Consider the following 24,344-nt stretch of genomic DNA (forward strand, 5'->3'; position numbering starts at 1 on the left):
ATCATGTTCTCTTCCTCCACCAGTCTTACACACTGCTTTTGGATAACTTTATGCTGCTTTACTCCTGGTGCAAAAATTCAAGAAGTTCAGTTTGGTGGTTTGATGGTTTGTGATCATCCATCTTCCTCTTGATTATATTCCAGAGGTTTTCAATTTGGTAAAATCAAAGAAACTCATCATTTTTAAGTGCTCTCTTATTTTCTTCCCCCAGAGTTGTGTATATACACATATATAAGAGTATGACGGGTGTATAAAAGTATCTTATTTGAGCTGTGAATTAAAGGAGACTTTGATAAATTGATTAATGAGCCGCTGTATTTGTGTTGTGTTCATTTACAATAATAAAATCACCCACATTTAAAGTTAAGAACAGGTTATACACATTCATATAACAAGATTCTTAAAATGTAATGGAGAAAAAGTGCAACTTCCTTACTTCATGAGATCCAAACAATTATAATATGAAAATAAAATGGCCTTTTTTTATTTCAGTATCTTTATCAAGTCATGAAGATGTACTCCAGAAGCAAACTTAAAAAAGAACAGTGGAAAACTGTTGGGTGCTGTGAAGAACTTAAAATAAAAACAAAATAAGAGACGAGAAATCAGTTATTTTCTTTAAATATTGTAAGTTACTATTTTCCGTATCTTAATAAATTAAGAAGGTCTAAAGTCTGAATAAAGCATATTTTACAGTTATTTAGTAAAAAAGTAATAAAAGTAAGAAAGTAATGATTAATACATGCTTTGTTTAATGACACACAACAGGTATAACAGTATACATAAACAGAATGTCGTAAAGCAGATATTCATTGCAAAAACAAGATCTATGGTTGCATAATTAATTTAGTTTATTTGCATGTGCTTAAATATGCTATTTAATCTCCACAACATTATCTCATTACATGCAATTTCACTTTTTTTCTCAATTCCTATTCATATATGTGAATGAAATGCAATGAAAAATAAGAACGTGATTTATCCTGAATTTGGGGTATTGGGAAATTTACATCTCTCTTATCTTAAAGGTAAGTTTAAGGGTAGAGTTTGTTAAGTTTAGACCAACAGTCTTTACACTACATGGAGGTTTTTTACATTTACGGTAAGCTCACACTTAATTTAATTGAACCCTAAAATAACCCTATTTGTCACTTATTATTAGTGTCCAGTGTCTAACACTATGCACAACATTATATATCATCTAATTGGAAATATTCAGTTAATTTTTTTATAATAATAAATATATAATAGTTTGTTTCACACACACACACACACACACACACACACACATATATATATATACAGCATATAATACAATAATGTATAATATATAATATTATATATATATTTGAACAGTTTGCACATATGAACAGTACCACACAAAATTAAATGTTGATGATGTAGTGGCCACAAAAAACCCAAGACTCTCTTCTGTTGAGCAATGTTTATCTGGAATCATTGGATTTTAATATGACTAAATTTCTTGGAACCAGATAACACGACTAAGATACTCTAATAATCTCCTCCTTCCACACGTCTGCTCTGTAAATCAGATATCTTGAATTATGTTGAAATAAATCTCATTTATTTCATGAAAGTTTCACTTCTGAGGATGATGCTCAGAGACTGCATTCTTCTCTGCTGGTATTTCAAAACTTTTTAATAATCTTAAAAATGCACAAACATTTCAAAACGCCTGTTTAATGTGCACATAAATCTGAGTGCCCAATTATCATGAGATCATTCTGGACTGATAACGATTCGGGAGGCTTTAATAATAACAATAGTAATGTTCACAATAATGATTGTAATGAATTAGCTGCACATTAGCTGCTAAAATAAATCCAGCACTAATCCTTTAATATGTTTCTTAATGTACAGTACCAGGCATCTTAAATTTAGTGTTTTTTCATTACTTTAAAACGTTCTGCATTATAGATGCATAATACCAAACTCATCCAAACTATGAGGAAAACATATGGAATTATTTAGTAAAAAGTAGCTCCTTTTGTTTAGATGATCAGTTTTGAACATCTCTGCTGGATTTTCTCAGTCAGTTTTATGAGGTAGAGTCTCCTGGAATTCAGGCTTTCAGTTAACAGCTGTGCTGAACTCATCAAGAGTTAATTACTTGAATTTCTTGTCTCTTAATAAAGTGTTTGAGAGAATCAGTTAAAGTAAAGTAGTGAAGAGGTAGAGTTACAGGTATACAGTGAATAGTGAATATTTCAGTAATGTTCTAATCCAGATTATGAGAAGCAGCAACTACTCAACTAAATAAAGAAATTAAATACTTTAAGAAGAAATAAATCAGAAAAGAAGAATTTCAAGAACTTTAAAAGTATCAAGTGCAGTCACCACAAAGACCATCAAAAACATTATGATGATGAAACTGGCACTAATCAGGACCACCCCAATAAATAAAAAACAAGTTTCCTCTGTTGCAAAGGATAAGTCAATCAGAGATAACAGCTATTTTCTTTTTTTTTTTTTTGCCGTATTTATTTTTTAGAGCTGTGTGGACATGACCAAGCTTTTTTTTTTTATCAGATTTGAATCACTTTCTTATGTGGTCTTAAATCAGATACGTATCAGATTTGTGTGAATATTACATGAATATTAATGGTTTAAAGGAGGGAATAACTTGTGATAATAATAATGACAGTGAGAAAAACAATAGAATCAATAGGCAGTCTCAGATAGGTGCAATATAGATTTAAGTAAAAACTGATCCTTTTAAAAGAAAGTGGTCTTTAGTTAGCTTGTTGAAGGAAAGCAGATTATTGAAAGTTCTTAGGTTGAGTGGTAGACAGTTCCACATACGATGACCTCTGTGTGAAATTGTGAATTGACTTAACCCTTTGAACTCTAGTCTGTTTTGGTGAGTTTTTTCTCCGTTTTTGTTTTCAGTTCCTCTTTTTCAGGTCTTATAACACAGTAATTATATCAGACAGACACAGGCCCTGTTCCTAAATTTCCTTCGGGATAAATAAAAAATCTTTACCTCCAGAAGACATACGGCTGCTCAAATATATAATCATTTAAAATGTAAAAGGAAACAGAATTGTTATATTTTCCAGGAACTGATCATGTTTTGCTCTAAATTTTACCAAGCACCTGTTTTTATTTTTATTTTTAACTTATTTTTGAATGTATAGACTTTAAATATATTCACACCTAAGATCTAATCTTTTCAAAAGTGGTTAGACTAGAGTGTTTATGAGTTATAGGAAAGCATAAGAATATTGATGATTTGAGTTCATTACATGGATTATTAATTATTACTTTGATAAAATACATGGAGAAACAGCATCAGGCGGATTTATTTATTTTTCTTGATAATCAATAATCACACCTCTAGGATACATGTAGATACTAAAAACCTGACACTCAGAGCAGCCTATGCCTTTCAGTATTTTAATCAGATCCAATATGGTGGCAAAGATGACGTCATGTGATTTGCTAAGGGACCCCAGAGTGAATGTAACTGTAAAACTGATTGTGTTTTGAGAAAATAAATTTTGTTTAAATTTTATAATGGAAGATTAAAACAAGAAACTTTGAAGGAGATTTTATTTTTTAGGTTTTTTAGGTTTTTAGGATCCCAATACATGTTTTTGCAGGTGCTTTACTGCACTGGGATGTAACCACTACTTTTAGAAAGAGTAATTTCCACCCTTTCTAACCATATGTGGTTAATGCTGAGAAGTTCTTATTCCTGAGTAACTAAGCAAAAAACATAAGGTGCGATTTTGGATGCAAAATCTGTTTGTTGGGTTCTAAGGGTTAAAGTAGTTCTAAAAAATGAGGGGTGACGGTTGTCACACTATGTACAAACAGTATATGATATGACTGAATATCGTAATATGATAAAGTTACTCTCTGAAAAAGTAGGTGATATATCTTGGCTAATATCAATATCTATTAGAAGACTTCCTGTAAGAGCTGTAGTAAAGTGGAGCTGTTTTGTAAAAACTTCAAAGTGCCCCATGATGAATCTCTGGAACATTTTTTATTATTTTTATATGTAAACGATCTAAACAAGTTTGGGAACCATTAAAAACTATAAACCTCACATATATATTCAATTTTAATGATGTACTCTCAGTATCAGAAAAAGAAATTGTTTGGTTGACTGAATTATGCCTTCAACATAAAAATAACACTGAGGATGCCTTAAATTATTGTGCAATAAAAATGAAGTAAAACCAATAAAAAAAAGAAAACAAATAGTTTTGTAGGTTGTAGTTTAGTCTGTTTGTGTTTCGATGAAATTTGGTCTTTTATTCTTCATGTAAATTGTAAATTTTTACCATAGTTTTGCAAATTTTGACATTTGCAGTCGCAGTGCAAATGTAATTTTTTCCATTACATATATTTCATTGACTATATTAATCCATTCTTCCATTACTGGGGGATCAGGTATATGCCATTTTATATATTGGCCTTTTTACTTGCAATCAAAATAATATTCCACAGATATCTATTTAATCCTATTGCTTGAGGACTGATCTCTCCTAAAAATAAAATATCAAATCTCTGGTTAATTTCTAAGTCCAATATTTTTTTGTATTGTACTGTGCAAATCTGACCAATAAGCCCTTAATTTTGGGCATCCCCAAAATATATGCCAATGTCCAGCTTCCTGACCACACACTCGCCAGCATTCCCGGTTTTCTCCAGGTCTCTGTATAGGTGTAATAAAATAACAAGTTATACATTTCCACCCAAATTTCATCCAATTATGTGCACTAGTACATTTCCATTGTTGTTACTTTTTTCCCATTTTTGTTTTATGTATTCAGTTGATTTATCTGTAATTTCCCTTAATCCCTTATACATTTTAGATATACTTTCTTGTAGAGACCTTGATTGATATGCTTCAATAAATAATTTTGATATGTCATCAGATTAATTATTTTTAATTGTTTTATCGAAGTAGTGTCGAATCTGTAGATAACGATAAAAATCTTGGTTCTCAAGGGAGTATTTTTCTTTTACCGTTTGAATAGTGAATCTGTTTTTAAACAAATTATCACCGAACTTATTATAATTATCGACGAAAGACTTTGGACACAAAAAATCAAGAAGGTAAAATTTGGGACTTTCTATCTATTTAACTCTTGATCTTGTGTATGTAACAATATTGTTGTTGATGTTCGTGTATTTCTATTGTGTGTTTTTCTAAACTTGAAATGATTCAATAAAGTTTCTTAAAAAAAAAAAAAGGTAATATGATAAAGACTATTGTACAACATTGAACCGATCATATAGAGAGACAATAGGCTAGAGGTGGTGCCGTGACCCGGTGGCCATCCTGCCATCCTCCCATCCTCCCATCCATACACCCCTTCCATTCCTATTGGGATGATTTGTGCTCAGCGGGGAGGCGCGAGAGCGGGGTGTTTGTTTGCGTTGGTGAGAGCGTACAGTGCACATACCCCCGTGACAGGTGCTCGTAAATCCCGCACCGCCGCTCTCAAAGTGAAGGGAGCGTGCCAGCAACGTGACGGCAACTCTGCTTTTCCTCACGCTCTTCACCGACAGCACTCACACACACACACACACACACACTTACACACACATACATGTACTGTACACACTCACATACTGTACCCTCTCGCACCTTCCGGCTTAAATAAGCATCAGCTCTGTAATTCCTCTGTAGTGCGGGCGTAATGGGAGCGAGGCCGTGGCGGGTCAGGGTCCAGCGGCAGGTCAGACGGCAGCGGCGGCGGCGGCGAGCGCCGGAGATCTAGCGTGCCTCAGTGTGAGAGCATGCTGCCCGTGATAAGTTTCCACTGGAAACAGAGCTCTTGGCTTTAGCACTAAGTAAATAATGCTGTCACAGACGCCTCACTTACTCACACTCACACACTAACACACACTCACACACACACACACACACTAACACACACTAACACACACACACACACTGTGTTGTACAGGGGCTGCACAGGCCACAACATCACCACTTTACACGCAACAGGCCTCCCCTCCACCTCATTCCACACACTTTACTGCTCCCAATTCCTACTTAAAACACACCATGTGTATTCTGGCTACTCTACGAGCCGCCGTCTAAAACAGAGCTGCAATTAACAATCGCTTCTATCAATGATTCATCCATCGATGATTATTTCATTAATCAGCTTGTCAAACATCAAGCGCCTGGCAGATTCCTGTTCATTTCTCAGTGAACTCGGCAAACTCCAGCTGTGTGACAGGTGATCTGTTTTATGGTGCAATGAAAAAACAGATGCATTCTTTTTGTCTTTTATCAATTGTTCAATGGATCATGTACAGCATGTGTATCATAAGAACACTAAAACCAACGTAAATTACTTATTTAACCCTAGAACACGTTCAAATTAGTTAATCCATCACTAATATTAACTATACACAATATGAGTGTATGAGTATAATAGGGGTGTCACGATTCTCTAAATCCTCGATTCGATTTCATTTTCGATTTGAGGGTCACGATTCGATTCGATTCTCGATTTTCTTGTTTTTTTTTTCTTGTTATTATTTTATGCCTCATAAAATTTAAATAATATATTTATTATTATTATTATTAATATAAATATTATAAATATTATTATTATTATTTATTAAGATATATATGGTAATGCCATCTAGTGACTTTTTTTGGTAGCAACAGTGTGCACTATTAAAACAAGCAGTTTATCAGAGCTGTGTGTGGATGGCTGGTGAAACTGCTCATTACATGAAGCTGCAGTTCTTCATCCAACCACTAGCAGCAGCAGCACAAGCCCCGCTCTCTTCACTCAGTCACTACTTCAGTACAGCCCAGCCACGGGCTACAGAGCTCAGCCAGTCCGTTTTTACTGTTTCTGTAAACAAATAAAGGTTTTAACCCCACTAACCGGATAATACAGCTCACTACAGTTCATCTTTCAGCCCAAGCAGCTAACAGCAGCAGGTTAGAACAGCCGACACGGAGGCACTGCTGGGATTACATTATGAACAGGTCAGTTAGCGCGCTGCTAACCTCAGGATGTTTATAACTACGGAGTTTAGTGGACACACCACGGCCGCCAGGTAAGTCTTTTAAAGGCTACTGAAGACTATTAAAGGCTATTAGAGTGTAACCCCTGGCTCCCAGGGGTTACAAGAGGTTATTGAAAGGGTTATTGGGGGGCAGAAATCAGTACAGGCTGGTTAGATAAGTGATGTGGGTATAAATATTTACACATAACTTATATCTCTCCTGAAAAGCTTTTATTTTAGTCAGAAACACGCTTGTGTTTACTTTATCTGAGAGAAAGATGTTTTTTTAATTCAATGGAAAGCAACAGGTGTAGTCAATTATAAGTTTAAGATTTTTAATCCACCTCACTGTGATCTATAGTCAGTGTTCTCAAGTCACACTGACACACGCATTTCAGCGAGTTCACACGCTCTCACCTGCGCGCACCCACCCCTCCGTTAGATACAGATACAAAACCTGCGCGCCCAACCCCCGCCCCCCCTCCCCCGTTGGACAGATAAAAACAGTGATCACACTCCCGCCGACTGCGCTCATGCAGTGGCTATCTCTATTTAAATGAATAGGATGCGCTGTGTTGGTGCCGCGCCATTTGCGTAGCGCGCGGGAGGGATCGTCGATCCTCTTTTTGACTTCGATACTCGAGATCGTGACCTCATTTCGATTCGATTTCGATAAAATATCGAGATCGTGACACCCCTAGAGTATAAGTTTATGAACCCTCCTTTAATTTTATAACACACAACATCATGTAAAATAAGAAAAGCTACCATGGATGATCCTATAAAAAAGCAGGATATTTTTGTTGGAAAATCAGGTAATCCTTAACAGGTAATGTCCTAACAACCAAAAATAATACAATCATGCAGCTGGCAACTTCAGGTTTTTGGTCCACCCATTCCCGGGACATGTGAGTGCCTGATTTAAACACACAAACACACTAATATAACATCAGGTAAATATAAACACACATAAAATATCTTACTTTCTATCACTAATGTGGGATAAAATCACCCAAAACTATCTATGGGAGGAGGAAATCAACCATAACATTAATGACGTCTATGATCATCACCCTGAAGCTCCCCAAAGTCACATACAGCTCAGACAGCAGCAACACACTGACAGCAGCAATTTTTTCAACAACACATGAACAAATTGTGTGGATGAAAATCACCCTGCGTTAGTGTTCTAGGGCTAAGAGTCCACAACAGATGTGTTGTAGACAGTCTTTATTATTTAGTTTCTAAACTGAAAGTAGAAGTATTTCTGAGTGGACAAGAATATGGATAAAATATTGTGTTTAATCAGTGCGCTGAAACCACCATCTCTGCTAATCCTAATTAATATATTCATTCTAAAAACTGGGGTGTCGGGTTTCTTTCACAGGAGTTCTTCTACTTCTGACCACGTCACACGTCTTTACGTACTTACGTCACACGTACAGCCTCTAAAAGAGGATCCGGCTCAGTTTTACTGAACGCGAGCAGCTGGTGGAGCAATGGGGACTTCAGAAGAGGAAACTCAGAGCTCAGTAGCTCTGTCTATAAGCCCCTATGGGCTTTCTCACTTTCCCTGCACATGTCTTGTTCTCACTACTGTAGTGTGCATCATAGCTTGCTTCCGTCTTTCACATGTGTGTGCAAATAATAATAAAAAATAATATATTATAATTACACATAATACATTTTAATAAATAATGTTACATTTCATCATAGGTCTGTTCGTTCCATAACTGTTAAGTTACGCTACTTGACGTTAAACAGCAGTGTGCAGTGTTTCTACTACCCAGAGTCCAGTGGCTTTTTAATGGAGAAAGTAGAGAGTTGAGAGGTAAAAGCATGTTCCATAAATACTGTACGACTATAATTCTACAACAACAGAAAAACACTCAGCTTCTGATTAACATTATCTGAGACAGATGCTTTAGATGCTCTGGAGATAGAGACGAGACAGAGATGAGATCAAGACTAGAGCGAGACGAGCCTGCGGCCAACCGTTTATGCTCTTTAGATGAGTCTCGAGATATAACCTTAAACCTTAAATAGAATAAAGGCCAATATAACAATGTTATGTTAAATATGAAGTTGTTGTGCAAGATGACATCAACTGTAAATGTGTTTAAATAAATATATTGATATTGTTGAAGTAATCTCATAGATATGAATAAGTTATTTCTGCTATGATTCTGAAACTTGAGTGTTGAGTTCACTGTTACAGGTACATAAAAAAAATAGAATATCAGTGAAAAGTTACTTTATTTCAGTGATTCAGTTGAAAATGTGAAACTCATATATTATATAGATGTATTAAACACAGAAAGATATATTTTATTGGATTACAGCCAATAAAAAAAACAAAAATCAGTGTCTCAGTAAATTAGAATATTATATAAGACCAATTTGTACTTTTGGCAGTGTGCCAAGTCCTGCTGGAAAATGAAATCTGCATCTCTATAAAAGTTGTCAGTAGCAGAGGGAAGCTGTAAGATATGAAGTGCTGTAAGATTTTGTGGGAAAACAAAACTGCACTGACTTTAGACTTGATAATAAAACACAGTGGATCAACACCAGCAGATGACAGACATGTCTCTCCAAACCATCACTGATCATCAGTACATTTTACATTTCATTTAAAGAAAATCAAGGGATCAGAGTCTGGAGGAAGAGTGGAGAGACACAGTCCAAACTGCTCGAGGTCTAGTGTGAAGTTTCCACCAATCAGTGATGGTTAAGACAATTAATCTTATAAAATATTCAAATTTTCGGAGACACTGATTTTTAGGTTTTAATTGTCTGTAAGCTTCATAATCATCAACAATAAAATAACTAAACGCTTTAAATAGATCAGTCTCTGTGTTTAATACATCTATATAATATATGAGTTTCACATTTTAAATTGAATTACTGAAATAAAAGAACTTTTCATTGATATTAATTTTTTTTTAGATGAACCTGTATATATATCTCTGGAAAAAAAAAAAGAGAGCACTCAAAAATGATGAGTTTCTTTGATTTTAAATGGCATAATTTACCCAGAAACCAAACCATTGCACATTCTTCTTTATCTGGTGCAATATTATGATATTCTCAGTAGGAATATAAATTTTGTGTTGTTATATATTGTACGTGTTGTTTTTCTTTCAAAACCTTGTTTTTATAGATTTTTTGTAGAGTTTTGCAACAATGTCTATAACTTCATACAGTTTACAACTGTAATAGAATGCATGCAGGAATAAAGGGTAAGTTGTTTTTTAATCTATATTCAGTGCTGTCTCAGAATTTGTCGTTGCAACTCGAAAATGCACGAAATGCCAAATTCAAAGGAAAAAGGTGAGAGAAAGAGAAGCAGAAGCAAAGAGCCTGCATTCACCACATCCCCAACAACCCCCCCCACCCCGTCTCCTCAGCACCCCCACCCCTCTTCTGATTCAGAACACATTGCTTTAGCTGGGGGCCGCGGTTGCTGAGATAGATTGAGTTGCGCATTAGAAAAAACCAAACAGGGATCAAAGTAAACAAAGAGCCCTTAATCAGACTGCATCGAGAGAGAGAGAGAGTCAGCCTAATTTGTGCCCTCACTATCAAAGAGAGAAAAAGAGGTGGAGAGAGAGGGATAGAGAGAGAGAGAGGTGGAGAGAGGGATGATGATGGCCATAACCCACACCAATACTATACTTATACCATCTGATTGTTTTTTCTCTTTTTTGTTTTGCACTTTAATCTCAGCGAGGACGCAGCTGGACCCGGTTAACGCTCTCACGTCACACACACACACACACACACACACACACACACACACACACACACACACACACACACACACACACACACACACACACACACACACCTCGCGCATCCCTCTGCTGCTGCACTGCTTATCCACAACGCTCTCCACCTGCTCCATCACCAAACTCTCCCCCTGTCTCACTCCCACACTCAGAGACACACAAGCACACACTTTATACACGCAGTGATGAATTTACACACCCATCCTGCAAATAAATAGCTGCTTTTAAAGTGGGTCTCCTCTGGAGAGAACACTTTCAATGCCATGTTCCTTTATATGACAATCAATAATGATAACTTGTATTTACAGCTTAAAAATGATGAGTTTCTTTGATTTTAGCAAATTGAAAACCTCTGTAATATAATCAAGAGGAAGATGGATGATCACAAACCATCAAACCACCAAACTGAACTGCTTGAATTTTTGCACCAGGAGTAAAGCAGCATAAAGTTATCCAAAAGCAGTGTGTAAGACTGGTGGAGGAGAACATGATGCCAAGATTAAAAACCAGGGTTATTCCACCAAATATTGATTCTGAACTCTTAAAACTTTATGAATATGAACTTGTTTTCTTTTGCATTATTTGAGATCTAAATGACCCTGTTCGGTTTTGGGTCAAATTGGCCAGTTTTAAAGTTTGAAGATCTAGAAAAAAGAGTTTTAAGTATATATTTTTATATAAAACATCTTCTGCTTAATAAGTTTAATCAACATATAACATCTCACATATATTTGCAACCACGCCCTGCAAATCTAAAACTAAAATAAAAATTGCAATGTTATGGTTTTAATGTTATGTAAAACTACTGTTTGTTATATGTTGTTCTTTCAAAAGTAATAAAGTAGTGAAACATTAATAAAGTTGGAACATGTAAAATGAGTGAATTATCCTGATTGAATCATTACCTGTTATAGGTAAGGAACAGAATTGTACTAAATATTAATAGAATAATTAGTAATGGAGTTAGTAATTAAATATTCACACTGCTTGTTAGGATATTTTTGGTTTATTTTGGATAGTTAAACATGAAACGGGTCAAAATGACCCTGGAAAACCATTGCTGTTTCTGACAAATGAACATAATAGGAGGGTTAAATGTCTCAAAATAATAAAGTTAATGAGCAACTGTTATATATTGTAATGTAATACAGTGTTTTTATTACATTCATATCCCACTGTACCTGCTAGAATAAATAATACAATGAATAAATCATAAATAGAAGTCAGATTTAAACTCTTTTCATGGCCGTTTCAGACTAGATCTAGACACCCAGACGAACCACAAGCCATGTGAGCATGTGAGGAAGTGAGGAAGTGAGGCAGTGAGGAAGGCAGCAGTGGAGAAGCTTATTAATAAGAGCAAACTCTCCATATTTCAGCCTCATTAAAGCATGTTTTCAGAGGGGGGCAGGTAAAGGTGGCAGGAGCCTGGCTGCACCCGCCGCCGCCCGCTTTCAATTACGCCTAATGAAAAGCGAGTGTACCCCGCCCTGCCCTAACTCACTCCAGCCTGCAGCTCACAACCGGCCAAGGGCACATTTCTTATTTTCTCATTATACTGAGAGCCGCTCTGACTGCAGGAGATAAAGCAGATAGAGCTGAACGGTCTCTGAGGAAACCTGCCCTCAAACCAGACCTGCCATCTACTGTACACCCACCCGCCACACTGGAGACCAGTCTGGAGACTGATGGAGGACAAAGGTACGAGGTCAACATGAGAAGAGTTTCTGAATCAGTTTCTCTGATTTTGCTATTTATAGGTTTATGTTTGAGTAAAATGAACATTGTTGTTTTATTCTATAAACTACAGACAACATTTCTCCCAAATTACAAATAAAAATATTCTCATTTAGAGCATTTATTTACAGAAAATGAGAAAAATGAGAAATAGCTGAAATAACAAAAAAAGATGCAGAACTTTTTCAGACCTCAAGTTCATATTCATAAAGTTTTAATATTTCAGAAATCAATATTTGGTGGAATAAACCTGGCATCATGTTCTCCTCCTCCACCAGTCTTACACACTGCTTTTGGATAACTTTATGCTGCTTTACTCCTGGTGTAAAAATTCAAGCAGTTCAGTTTGGTGGTTTGATGGTTTGTGATCATCCATCTTCCTCTTGATTATATTCCAGAGGTTTTTAATTTGGTAAAATCAAAGAAACTCATCATTTTTAAGTGCTCTCTTATTTATTTTTTCCAGGGCTGTATTATCAGTGATAATGCTAAAGAGATAATGTGGAGCTATAGATAATGTAGAAACAGGTTAAGAGTTATGAATGTGAGTATGTGATGGGTATAGAATAGATAATGGAGAGCTATAGATAATGTAGAAAACATTCTTTACATGCAAATACATTTTTTATGGTCTGAGATTTAATTTTAAATAATTTAATGCTTTTAAATGAGTCCCATTAAATGATGTTCGGTTGTTTGTTGTGAAGTAAAACTTCATATTAGTAACAGTTATTCATAAACAGAAACAACAGCAAAGTTATTTCTTGTGCATGCAAGACGCATAAACCCTGATTTATCCATTACCATTCATGTTGAATGCCTATGATATGACTATATATTAGATCTAGAACCACATATAAAAGTGACTCACATTCAAAAAGATTAGATGGTACAACTTTAAAAATCGTCTCCTCTATAAAGGGTTTATAAATAGTTTGTAAAGGAGTTTACTAATGGTTATTTATAATTAGGTTGTAAATACTTTAAGAATAATATTAATAAGCATTTACAGCACATAAGTAGAAATAACAACAGTGACAATGACTTTTTTAACATATTTAATACAATAATATAGAAATTCTAATGTAGTTTATTCATTTAATATGTTATTATTGTTAAAAAAGTTTAAAAAGTTAATGGGACTGATGGGAAATACAAACTAAGATAAGGTTTAACAGTAAAAACAAATGTCCAATCACTATTTGATAAACGACAGGCCATTGTTCCCCTTTTTCCCCTTTATAAAGGAGCCTTATTTTAAAGTGGTAGCAATTAGATTTTATATGTACAATCAGATCCATCTTCACACAGGTAATGCGAACATCGTAGCCTTTGTTAGTTTAGTTAGTCGAGGAAGTCATCGTCATCTTTTCTTCTTATTATTATTATTATTACAGTATCCTACAAATGATTTAAACACTAAAATAAATAAATTCTCTGAAACAGAATTTGGAATTCATGCATACTAACAGCAGGAATACAACACAAATACAGATTTTTGATGGAGCACGCTGCAGAAGAGCTCTCCTGTCCTGTGTTTGACCAGAGAACATCAGAGTGCAAAGTGCTCCTCATTCAGCATGCAAAAATACTCTCCCGTAATTTACAAACTGAACCTCGCTGTTCCAGAGCATTAGCACAGAGGTGAGAACAGACCTCATTACAAATACTCTCCCAATTTCACATTGTGTCCTGTTCTCTCGCCCTCATCTCCATTAGTCAGAGCTGAGAGAGTAAAAAGGTCTGAAATAGGGTCACTGAGAGTCACTAAGACAAACCCTTCTACTAAAAACCTCTTGTTCTTGTTGTTTGTGAAATACAGTAGGTCTCTCTGAGTTGTTTATGATGCTGAACATGAAGAAACTCTTCCTCAACCTCTTCCTCATTCTCTGCAGCAGCTAGTAAAAGAAAATATTCAGAAAAACGATAAGAGTCGATCAGGAAAAGCACCGTGTCTACATCAACCCTTGAATTAGTATCCAAGGCCCCGCCCACCTCGGCTCGGGACCGCCCACAGACAGCAGAGCTGAAGCCGGGCGGCGACGCCGTCTCGCCAGATAGGAGATAACTAACAGCGCTAGGAACAGCATGCAGTTCATTCCTGTGTTATTTGTGCGAATAACACATCAGTGTTTATATACTTTACCCAGTAATTCAGAACTAAGAAACAAATGGTTAGAATTAGTCTATGGAGGAAAAACACCACCAGCCAAGTACTACTGAGATAGGTAGGTGTTTAGATGTTTAGAACAGTTCTGTTTACACTAGTTAAAAGTAAAAATACACCCCGGGGTTTTGTTCCATTTTTACTTTCTGGACCTGGACTACCCACCTCTGTGAGTAACTATAGGTTTAAATAGGATCTCCGGTGGATTTGGTGTTTTACAGAGACTCTAAGACTAGGTCAGTGGCTGAACTGCACTTAGCAGGGCATTATTATACATGTTGTAAAGTAACATATAACATTGTAAAGACTGTAATTAGTGTAAAAATGTCTTTATTTTAAAACATTTCTAACTTTTGCCCGTCTCGCTGCCTCCTGGTGCTGCAGTGCTGATAGCCAATCAGAGGCAATATGTTTGCATGTTTGAATATTCATGAGCAAGAGCTAAAATCTATCGTTTCTTTCTGCCCACCTACTCCTCCACCGGACTAAAGCAGTGTTATACCGGATCACCAGCTCACAGAGCATTCATTAATACTAGAGACACAACTAGACATTTTCGAATAAATGAAAAAATGATGGAATGAGATCTTTAAGTTTAAAATAAGCCAATATAACTTTTTAAAGGGTGTAAAAGGAAGGGAATGTATAACGACATCCAAAATTGAGATGATCATAACTGGCTAGATGTGTTTAGGCAAACAGACTAGCAATTAAATTGTATGTTATGTGTAGAGTCTCAGAAATGTGGACATATTTCATATACGAAAACAGTACTATAAATAACTATACACTTTAGGAGCTCCTCTGTGGCTCTTCTTTGATAGTTGATTAATGATTTGGCTTTAAGAGACTATGGATAATTTGCGTCAAATGTAAAGAAAAGCAAATGAAATCAAAGACCAGAACACACACACACACACACACACACACACACACACACACACACACACACACACACACACACACACACACACACACACACACACACACACACACACACACAGTGAGTCACAGTGAGTCACAGTGATTGATGCTTTAGTTAGATGACTGGCAACAGCGGCATATACACTAAACACTCAAACCTGTCAAAACAGAATCTGTAAATTGTACTGAAATAAAGAGGGATTACTGCTGCAGGTCTAACTGAGTAAATATCAGCTCAGAGTCTGAGGTTCAGATGGGGGAGATGTGATATTCATGCTGCTGGACTCAGTTGCGTTTTGATTTAATTAGCTGATGTGATTCACCATCTATATTTATAAATGTGCTTTTGATTGACGGGTGCAGTGAGTCTGCTAACTCCAGATCCCAGAGTCAACCTGTTAATATACAATCCCTCACTACAGAGAGAGAGAGAGAGAGAGAGAGAGAGAGAGAGAGAGAGAGAGAGAGAGAGAGAGAGAAATAGAGAGAGAGAGAGAAATAGAGAGAGAGAGAGAGAGAGAGAGAAATAGAGAGAGAGAGAGAGAGAGAGAGAGAGAGAGAAATAGAGAGAAATAGAGAGAGAGAGAGAGAGAGAGAGAGAGAGAGAGAGAGAAATAGAGAGGAAGAGAGAAAGTGATCAAGAGTGTGAGACATTGCGAGAGAACAAGAGAAAGAGATCGAGAGATAGACAGAGAGAGAGAGAGAAATAGAGGGAGAGAGAGAGAAATAGAGAGAGAGAGGGAGAGAGAGACAGAGAGAGAGAGAGACAGAGAGAAATAGAGAGAGAGAGAAAGTTATCAAGAGTGTGAGACATTGCGAGAGAACAAGAGAAAGAGATCAAGAGAGAGAATAGAGAGAGAGAAATAGAGAGAGAGAGAAAAAGAGATCAACAGTGTGAGACATTGCGAGAGAAAAAGAGAAAGAGATAGAGGGAGAGATAGAGATTAAGAGAGAGTGAGGGAGAGAAAAAGAGTGTGATAGAGAGAGACCCACATTGCACTGAACCACCCTACATATAACACTATATACATTATTACATAAACTATTATCATCATTAATTTATTACTATTTTTCACGTATTGTAGTTTATTTATTATCCTTCACTTTTGGTATAATTTGATTATTATTTCTGTATTTGTTGAATTGCTTGTTTTGGCAACAGCTGTTATTTGCAATTCATGCCAATAAAGATTTTGAATTTGAATTTGAGAAAGGCAGAGAAAATAAAAGAGTGAGAGAAAGAGAGAGAGAGAGAAAGAGAGATGTTCTGTATTTTCCCTTCAGCATGATCTGAAATGTAGAGCTGCACTTAACAGCACTTCCTCCAGAAGCTGCTTCATTTCATACACTAGCCCTGCAGCTCAACATCTACTTTTACAGAACACACACACACACACACACACACACACACACACACACACACACACACACACACACACACACACACACACACACACACACACACACACACACACACACACACACACACAAGAAAAGAGAACATATAACACCAGTTCTCGCCTCACTTGTCTACCTGTCGAATACAGAAATCAGTTTAAAGTGCTTTTAGTTGTTTTTAAAGCATTAAATGGTCTGGCTCCCTCTTATATTGCAGATTTGCTCACCTCTCAGTCTCACAGCGCTCTCTGAGATCATCTGCACAGAATTTGTTGGTCATTCCTAGGGTTCGTTTGAAACTCAAAGGTGATCGTGCATTTTCAGTGTATGCCCCAAGACTTTGGAATAGTCTGCCACTCACTATTCGCCAAGCTACTTCTGTCTCGGTTTTTAAATCAGGTTTAAAAACTCACTTATACAAACTTGCTTTTGATTAGTGAGTTACTGTGGTAATTGAGAGGTCGATTTATCCTATATTTATTGTTGTGCATTTTAGTTTATTTGTATTTTTAGCACTTTTTATTTTTTATTTATTTTATTTCTGTTTTATGTCGGGATTCTTATTTTAATATGTTATTTAAGTGATTTCTTTTACCTAAGTTTTGGTTGTATGTATGTGTAGTCATTAGACATTTTGTGTACAGCACTTTGGGCAGTGGAAGTTGTGTAAAGAGTGCTTTATAAATGAAGCTTACTTACTTACACACACACACACACACACACTTTTGTTTAACCCTTAGAACTCACGATTAGTGCTAACTCCAGTGAAAGTGAGTTTATTTGATATTAATTTCTCAGTCGTAGTCTTTGTGTAGATTCCAATCTTTTAATTTATAGCTTGTGTTTTCATATCTGCAGCCTGCAGAACAGAATTTAATGATTATTTGATTATGATCTGAATTTGATTAGAAATTATTGCTGTGAGTACAGAAGTCTTTCGTGGAGAACATCCCCTTACACTCTACTAGCCATTTTTAATTTCTGAACATTTGCGTAAAAACGAGTACCTGTGTGAAATAGATTTAGAAAGAGTCTCTGAGTTAGATAAACAGGTTCAAAGGGAACGGCAGAGAACACAATATTAAATATTAAACCTTACCATACTCACATAAATCAAACTGCAGCCAATTCTACACTGATAACATGTAGAATTAGCTAATAGCTAATGCTTAAAAAATTTATCTGCTTAACCGGGTGCTAACATAAGAACTAATACAGCCATTATTAATCATTTATACATAACACACCCCTCCCTAATTAAGAGCCAATAACACTAAATAACACAGAATAAAGCCTAATAATAAGTAGTGAAAAAATCATTTACAAATGTGTAATTAAGGCGTTATTACACAAATAATAATAAAACATTAATAAGATCCTAATTTGTGTTCCTTAAAATAAAGCGTTACCATTATTATTATGTACTAATATTATTACTAATTAGTAATAAGCAATTTGATATATTTTCTAAATAAAATAAAATAAGATAAATAAAATTATTTAGTTCTTAAGGCCTAAAGCATGCTGTGTAAAGACGGGTTGAGTGAGAGATAGACAGGAAGTGCTGGTGTGTATGTTCTTGTGTGTGTTCTTGTGTGTGTATTCTGGTGTGTGTTCTTGTGTGTGTATTCTGGTGTGTGTTCTTGTGTGTGTATTCTGGTGTGTGTTCTTGTGTGTGTTCTGGTGTGTGTTTTCTCCACAGTGTGAGGCCATTAGAGCCGCAGGGTTTTATGTGAGGAAGAGTACAGCAGCAGCACTCTCCCTCGCTCCACTTCTCTTCTTCTCTTACTTTACTTTCCTAGAAAGACCTGCAGTCAGAGCAATGATCTGATCCAGGACCAGCTGTTATCACCCCGACGCTTCTTACCCACGCTGCCCAAAACCCCTCCATTATGTCCTGATTCAATAATTCATACAGCATCTTTTATTAACACACACACACACTTATTGCACATTGCATACATGCATGTGTGTGTGGGTATGTGTCAGAGACGGTGAGAGTGTGTGTATGTGTGTGTGTGAGAGTGTGACAGTGTGTGTGTCTGAGGTTCATGAGAGAAATGGGTTATAAAAAGGGGTAAAATAAAAAATAAAGAGCATGGATGAGCGCTTCAGATTGCAGTATTTATCAATAATCTATAATTCATGCTCTCATGCAGCGATAAGAAGAGTAAATGAAGTTATACACTTATATTGCGCCTTTCTAGAAACCCAAGGATGCTTTAAAATTTACACGTTTTAGTTTTTACACACAACCATTCATACTCAGCACTCATACACACACCAGTGAGAAGTGGCTGCCAATAGCGCACAGCGTACTCTCAACCGGAAACCACCGTCCACCTGGAGGACTGCATCCAGCACTACACTATACAGCATTTACCCAGGACTTGGACTTAGCACAGTCATACATACTAGGGTATGAATTACGGGGGAATTGGGGGGTCAGACCCACCCCCCATTAAGACTTCAACCCCCCTAAAGGGGTCCAAAAATTTTAATATACTTCTTACATATAATGATAAATACTACAAAAACAATGCAGCATCTATACCTGGAAGAATATTGTGATACGATTTTAAACAAACCCCCCTAAAGTGGATCATACCATTATTCCAGGTGTGTCTAAGTTAAGGTACACAAGCTGCTCAAGCTACAGTATTACGTGTAAGTAGTGCTATCTACTTAGCTCTCTTAAATATGCACTTAAAACACACTTTTCCTTACATAAATAACTCACTTAAATGTTGCTAATTTACCATTCCGCCTTAAATGCTGCTGTGGCAGCATTTAGGCTTCAGGCTGTAGATACTCTTTTTTATGCTTTTAAGGTGGAACAGAAGATTTTAATGGGAATCCAGGTTCTGTTTTATATGGACTGTTTGTGATTTCTGCTGACCCTAAACAGAAATGTGTAAAACTCTTAAAACACTTTATCATCTACTAACTACAGTCTAACAAAGGGAACTGTGTTTTAGCGTAGAGAAAATGTGTTTTAATGCAGGGAAACTGTTAAGGTGGAACAGAAATGTGTTTTAAGGTGGAAGGGAAATGTAAACAAGAACCTAAAAGCTTCATATGCTGCAGTAATGTTAGACCTAGTGAAGAATAAATTACTCAGATGAGTAGTTTTATTTTACAGTAAACTGGTGCGTTACAGTTTTTTAAGGTAAGACTTATTTTCTATCTTTTTATTTTTTATTTATTTTTTAAACAACAATGGCTATAATCTTTATAAATGCATTCCTACATCTCCCCTTAACATTTAATACTGTAATCTCAGTGTCAAAATATGTGGATCATAGCATTGTGCGTGTTTTTGCAGGATTAACTGTGGATTTTGCTGTATAATATCTATAATATAGAAATGTTATTGAGTGGTATATATGTGCTACCTTAGTTGATGTAATTGATTTATCTTTTACAGTAAGGAAGCGAGACACAATTATCATTGTATAATTCCCACCCTGATACATACATTTACACACACACACACAGATCAATTTTAGAGTATTCTATATTTCTGGGTAATTTAGAATATCCAATTGATCTGATCTCCATGTTTTTAGACTGTGGGAGGAATCCCACACAAACACAAGAAGAACATTAAAACTTCTTCCAGAAAGGGACTTGAACCCAAGACCCCAGTGCTGGGAGGTGAACGTGTTATCCACTAAGCCACCGTGCCTCCACATGCTCTCAGGTTGTGGATCAGTGTAGGTGTTGGAGGGCTGAGGCGCAGGGGCAGTGTGTGTTCTGTAGAAGAACAGAGTCATGGCAGCTCTCAGCCACACCTGAACACCCGGCCCACTCTCCCGACGTGTTTCATCAGCGACGTGTCGAGACAATCTGGAACAGGGCTGAAACACAACTGACATCCTTTAAAAGTGCTGCTTTACTCTCTCGCTCTCTCTCGCGCTCGCCGTGCTTTCACTCTCTCTCTCTCTCTCTTTCTCTCTCTCTCTCTCTCTCTTTCTCTCTCTCTGAATCCCTACTTTCTGCTCGTCTCTCCCTTGAGCGAGCTGTTAAGTGCAGTCTCAAAAAAAAAAAAACAGACCATAAAAAGGGTTTTTGCTGCAGGTTGGCCAAACTCTCTCTCTCCTTCTTCTCCTTCTCTCTCTCTCTCCATCTCTCTTTCTCTATTTCTTTTACTCTTTTATTAAAATCAAATCAAATCAAATGCAGAAACACATATTCTTGAATATGAACATAAAACAAACTCCTTATAAATAACATTATAGCTTAAACGAAACGGAAATTTTCACAATGTAAATTTTTTTGCATATTTGTTGTTCCAACATCTGTGTGTGTGTTTATGTTCCAATATATACGTTTTTTTTGTGTGACAACACTCCAATCTCTCTTTCCATTCCACCAAATAAAACCAACTGCTTTTATTATCAAGTCTTTCAGACTAAAAGCAACTATTCGAATTCATAAAATTTTAAGAGTTCAGAAATAATCAATATTTGATGGAATAATCCTGTTTTTTAACCACAGTTTTTTTATGCATCTTGGCATCATGTTCTCCTCCACCAGTCTTACACACTGCTTTTGGATAACTCTATGCTGCTTTACTCCTGGTGTAAAAATTCAAGCAGTTCAGTTTGGTGGTTTGATGGTTTGTGATCATCCATCTTCCTCTTGATTATATTCCAGAGGTTTTCAATTTGGTAAAATTAAAGAAACTCATCATTTTAAAGTGCTCTGTTAATGTTTTACAGAGCTGTATGGACCAGTTTTTATCTGCTGTAGACATTTACATTTAGATAAGTAGAACTGAAATAAATAATTCTTCAAATCTTGTTATACTGCAGGCTGGTCATCCTCTCTCTCTCTCTCTCTCTCTCTCTCTCTTTTAGAGGCTGTGACGGAGAGGTGAGGCCGGGATAACTGATACAATGACATCCAGGCCCAACGTGTCGGCGGAGGGAGAGAGGGAGGGATAGCAGGATGGAGGGATGGTAAACGAGTGTGGAGAGGACAGAGAGGCGAGCGTGTAGTTCTGAATGCAGGAATTATTCTTCATCATCTCACACTGTCGCTGCGCATTACTCTCAAACTGCTGCCCGGCCTGGAGAGAGAGACCCCGGAGTGAACGGGTGAGAGCTGAGAGAGAGAATAATGATGCTGCTCCTTTTTTCACACTGACTCCTCCCCCTTTCCTCACCACCAACCTCGCCAACCACCTCCACCACCATATTCACCAACCATTCACCAACCGTCTGAATAGAGGCCATTCCGAATATAGCGGGGAGAAACGATAGGATTTTGGCTCTTGCTCATGAATATTCATACATGCAAACATATAGCCTCTGATAATAGCCTGGCTAATAGCAGAACAGTTAGAAAAGTTTTAAAATAAAGACATTTTTACACTAATACCAGTCTTTGCAATTTCATGTTACTTTACAACATGTGTAATAATGCCCTGCTAAGTGCAGTTCAGACACTGACCTAGTCTTAGAGTCTCTGTAAAACACCAAATCCACCGGAGATCCTATTTAAACCTATAGTTACTTACACACAGAGGTGGGTAGTCCAGGTCCAGAAAGTAAAAATCCACCCGGGCTGAGTTTTGTTGGCTGAGCTGTAGCAGAGCCGCCCAGGCAGTTGGAACAAAACCCCGGGGTGGATTTTTACTTTTAACTAGTGTGAACAGAACTGTTCTAAACATCTAAACACCTATCTATCTCAATTGTACTTGGCTGGTGGTGTTTTCCTCCATAGACTAATTCTAACCATTTGTTTCTTAGCTCTGAATTACTGGGTAAAGTATATAAACACTGATGGGTTATTCGCACAAATAACACAGGAATGAACTGCATGCTGTTCCTAGTGCTGTTAGTGTTCTCTTATCTGACGAGACGGCGTCGCCGCCCGGCTTCTGTGAGCCAAGGTGGGCAAGGCTATAAATACTAAACAAAAATAGAATAATAATAGTCTTGTTAACACCTGTAAACCGATTAGATCCCCAATCGCAATGTTTAAGTACGTATCGGGGATTGGGCACTGGCATCCAGCTCACTCTCCTTGGAATGTTGGAAGACATGCAGGATGTAAAGTCTTTGTCTCTTCGCCCCTTCTTTAACTGGATAATGTAAATTATATAAATCTAGTTTATGCAAAGTGACCACGCCAACATATGTATATTTGCATGAATAATTGATGAAATTACTGTTGAAACGATAGGAACGATAGAAGGTAATAGCATGATAGACACTTTTCTATCATCCCCACAATATTTATCGTCATATCGCACAGCACTAGAGCAAAGGGTGGTTTTTTTTTTTTTCCCATTTTCTCCCCAATGTTGCACAGCCAATTAACCACCCCACTCATCAGGACTCCCCCTATCACTAGTGATTCCCCAACACACCAGGAGAGTGAAGACCAACACATGCCTCCTCCGATACATGTGAAGTCAGCCACCGCTTCGTTTCGAGCAGCATCACAGCGCTAACACTCGGAGGAAAGCGCAGCGGCTTGGTTCTGATAAATCAGCTCACAGACGCCCTGTGCTGCAGACATCACCCTTTAGTGATGTGGGGAGAGAGCATCATCTATCTACCCGGAGGGAGCAGGGCCAATTGTGCTCCCTCTGAGCGCCGGCAGCTTGATGGTAAAGCTGCATGAGTGGGATTCGAACCTGCGACCTCCCGCTCAAAGTGGCAGCGCTTTAGACCACTGGACCACTTGGCGCCTAAGGGTGGCTATTTTGAAGAAACTAAAACATAAAACATGTTGTTTTTTTTTTGTTATTCCACCTTTTTTTTTATTAAGTACATAAAACTCCACATGTGTTCATTCATAGTTTTGATGCTTCAGTGAGAATCTACAATGTAAAAAGTCATGAAAATAAAGAAAACTGTGTATGAAAGTAACATAACATAATAAATTATGGATGTATGGGCCTTTAGTCTGAGAGGATAAAACACACACACGTCTTTTAATCTCTAACAACACCGCTGACACTTCAAAGGCCTGGTCACTGCTGCTTCACTAATGCACTTGGATGACCACCAACACACGAGTGTGTGTGTGTGTGTGTTTTGTTCTAGTTTAACTCATCCTTCTGAGAAGCCCATGAGTCAACTTCAGCGCACTGCAGATTAGATCTCAGTCTGAACCTCAGTGTGACTAATTCACAGAGGTTCATATACATTAACGGAGATAAAAGAAGAGGTTTATTATGAATCCGAAGCAAAACGTCTTGTTTAACCCGAGCGCGGCTCATTATGATGTACTCCCAACAACCCGGCCAGTTCTTCAAACACAGCAAAGTGCTTTTGGAGAAAAGCAGCTCTGTGAAAACC

The 24,344-nt window shown here is 37.0% G+C and overlaps 1 protein-coding gene across 3 annotated transcripts in view; it reads right to left on the minus strand.

Moving 5' to 3' along the window:
• bcas3 (BCAS3 microtubule associated cell migration factor) overlaps positions 1 to 24,344 on the minus strand; it is a 502,994-nt gene that overhangs the window by 4,282 nt on the left and 474,368 nt on the right. The window lies entirely within an intron of this gene.

Source organism: Astyanax mexicanus, chromosome 18, assembly GCF_023375975.1.
Source record: "Astyanax mexicanus isolate ESR-SI-001 chromosome 18, AstMex3_surface, whole genome shotgun sequence".
In the NCBI taxonomy this organism is placed as follows: Eukaryota; Metazoa; Chordata; class Actinopteri; order Characiformes; family Acestrorhamphidae; genus Astyanax; species Astyanax mexicanus.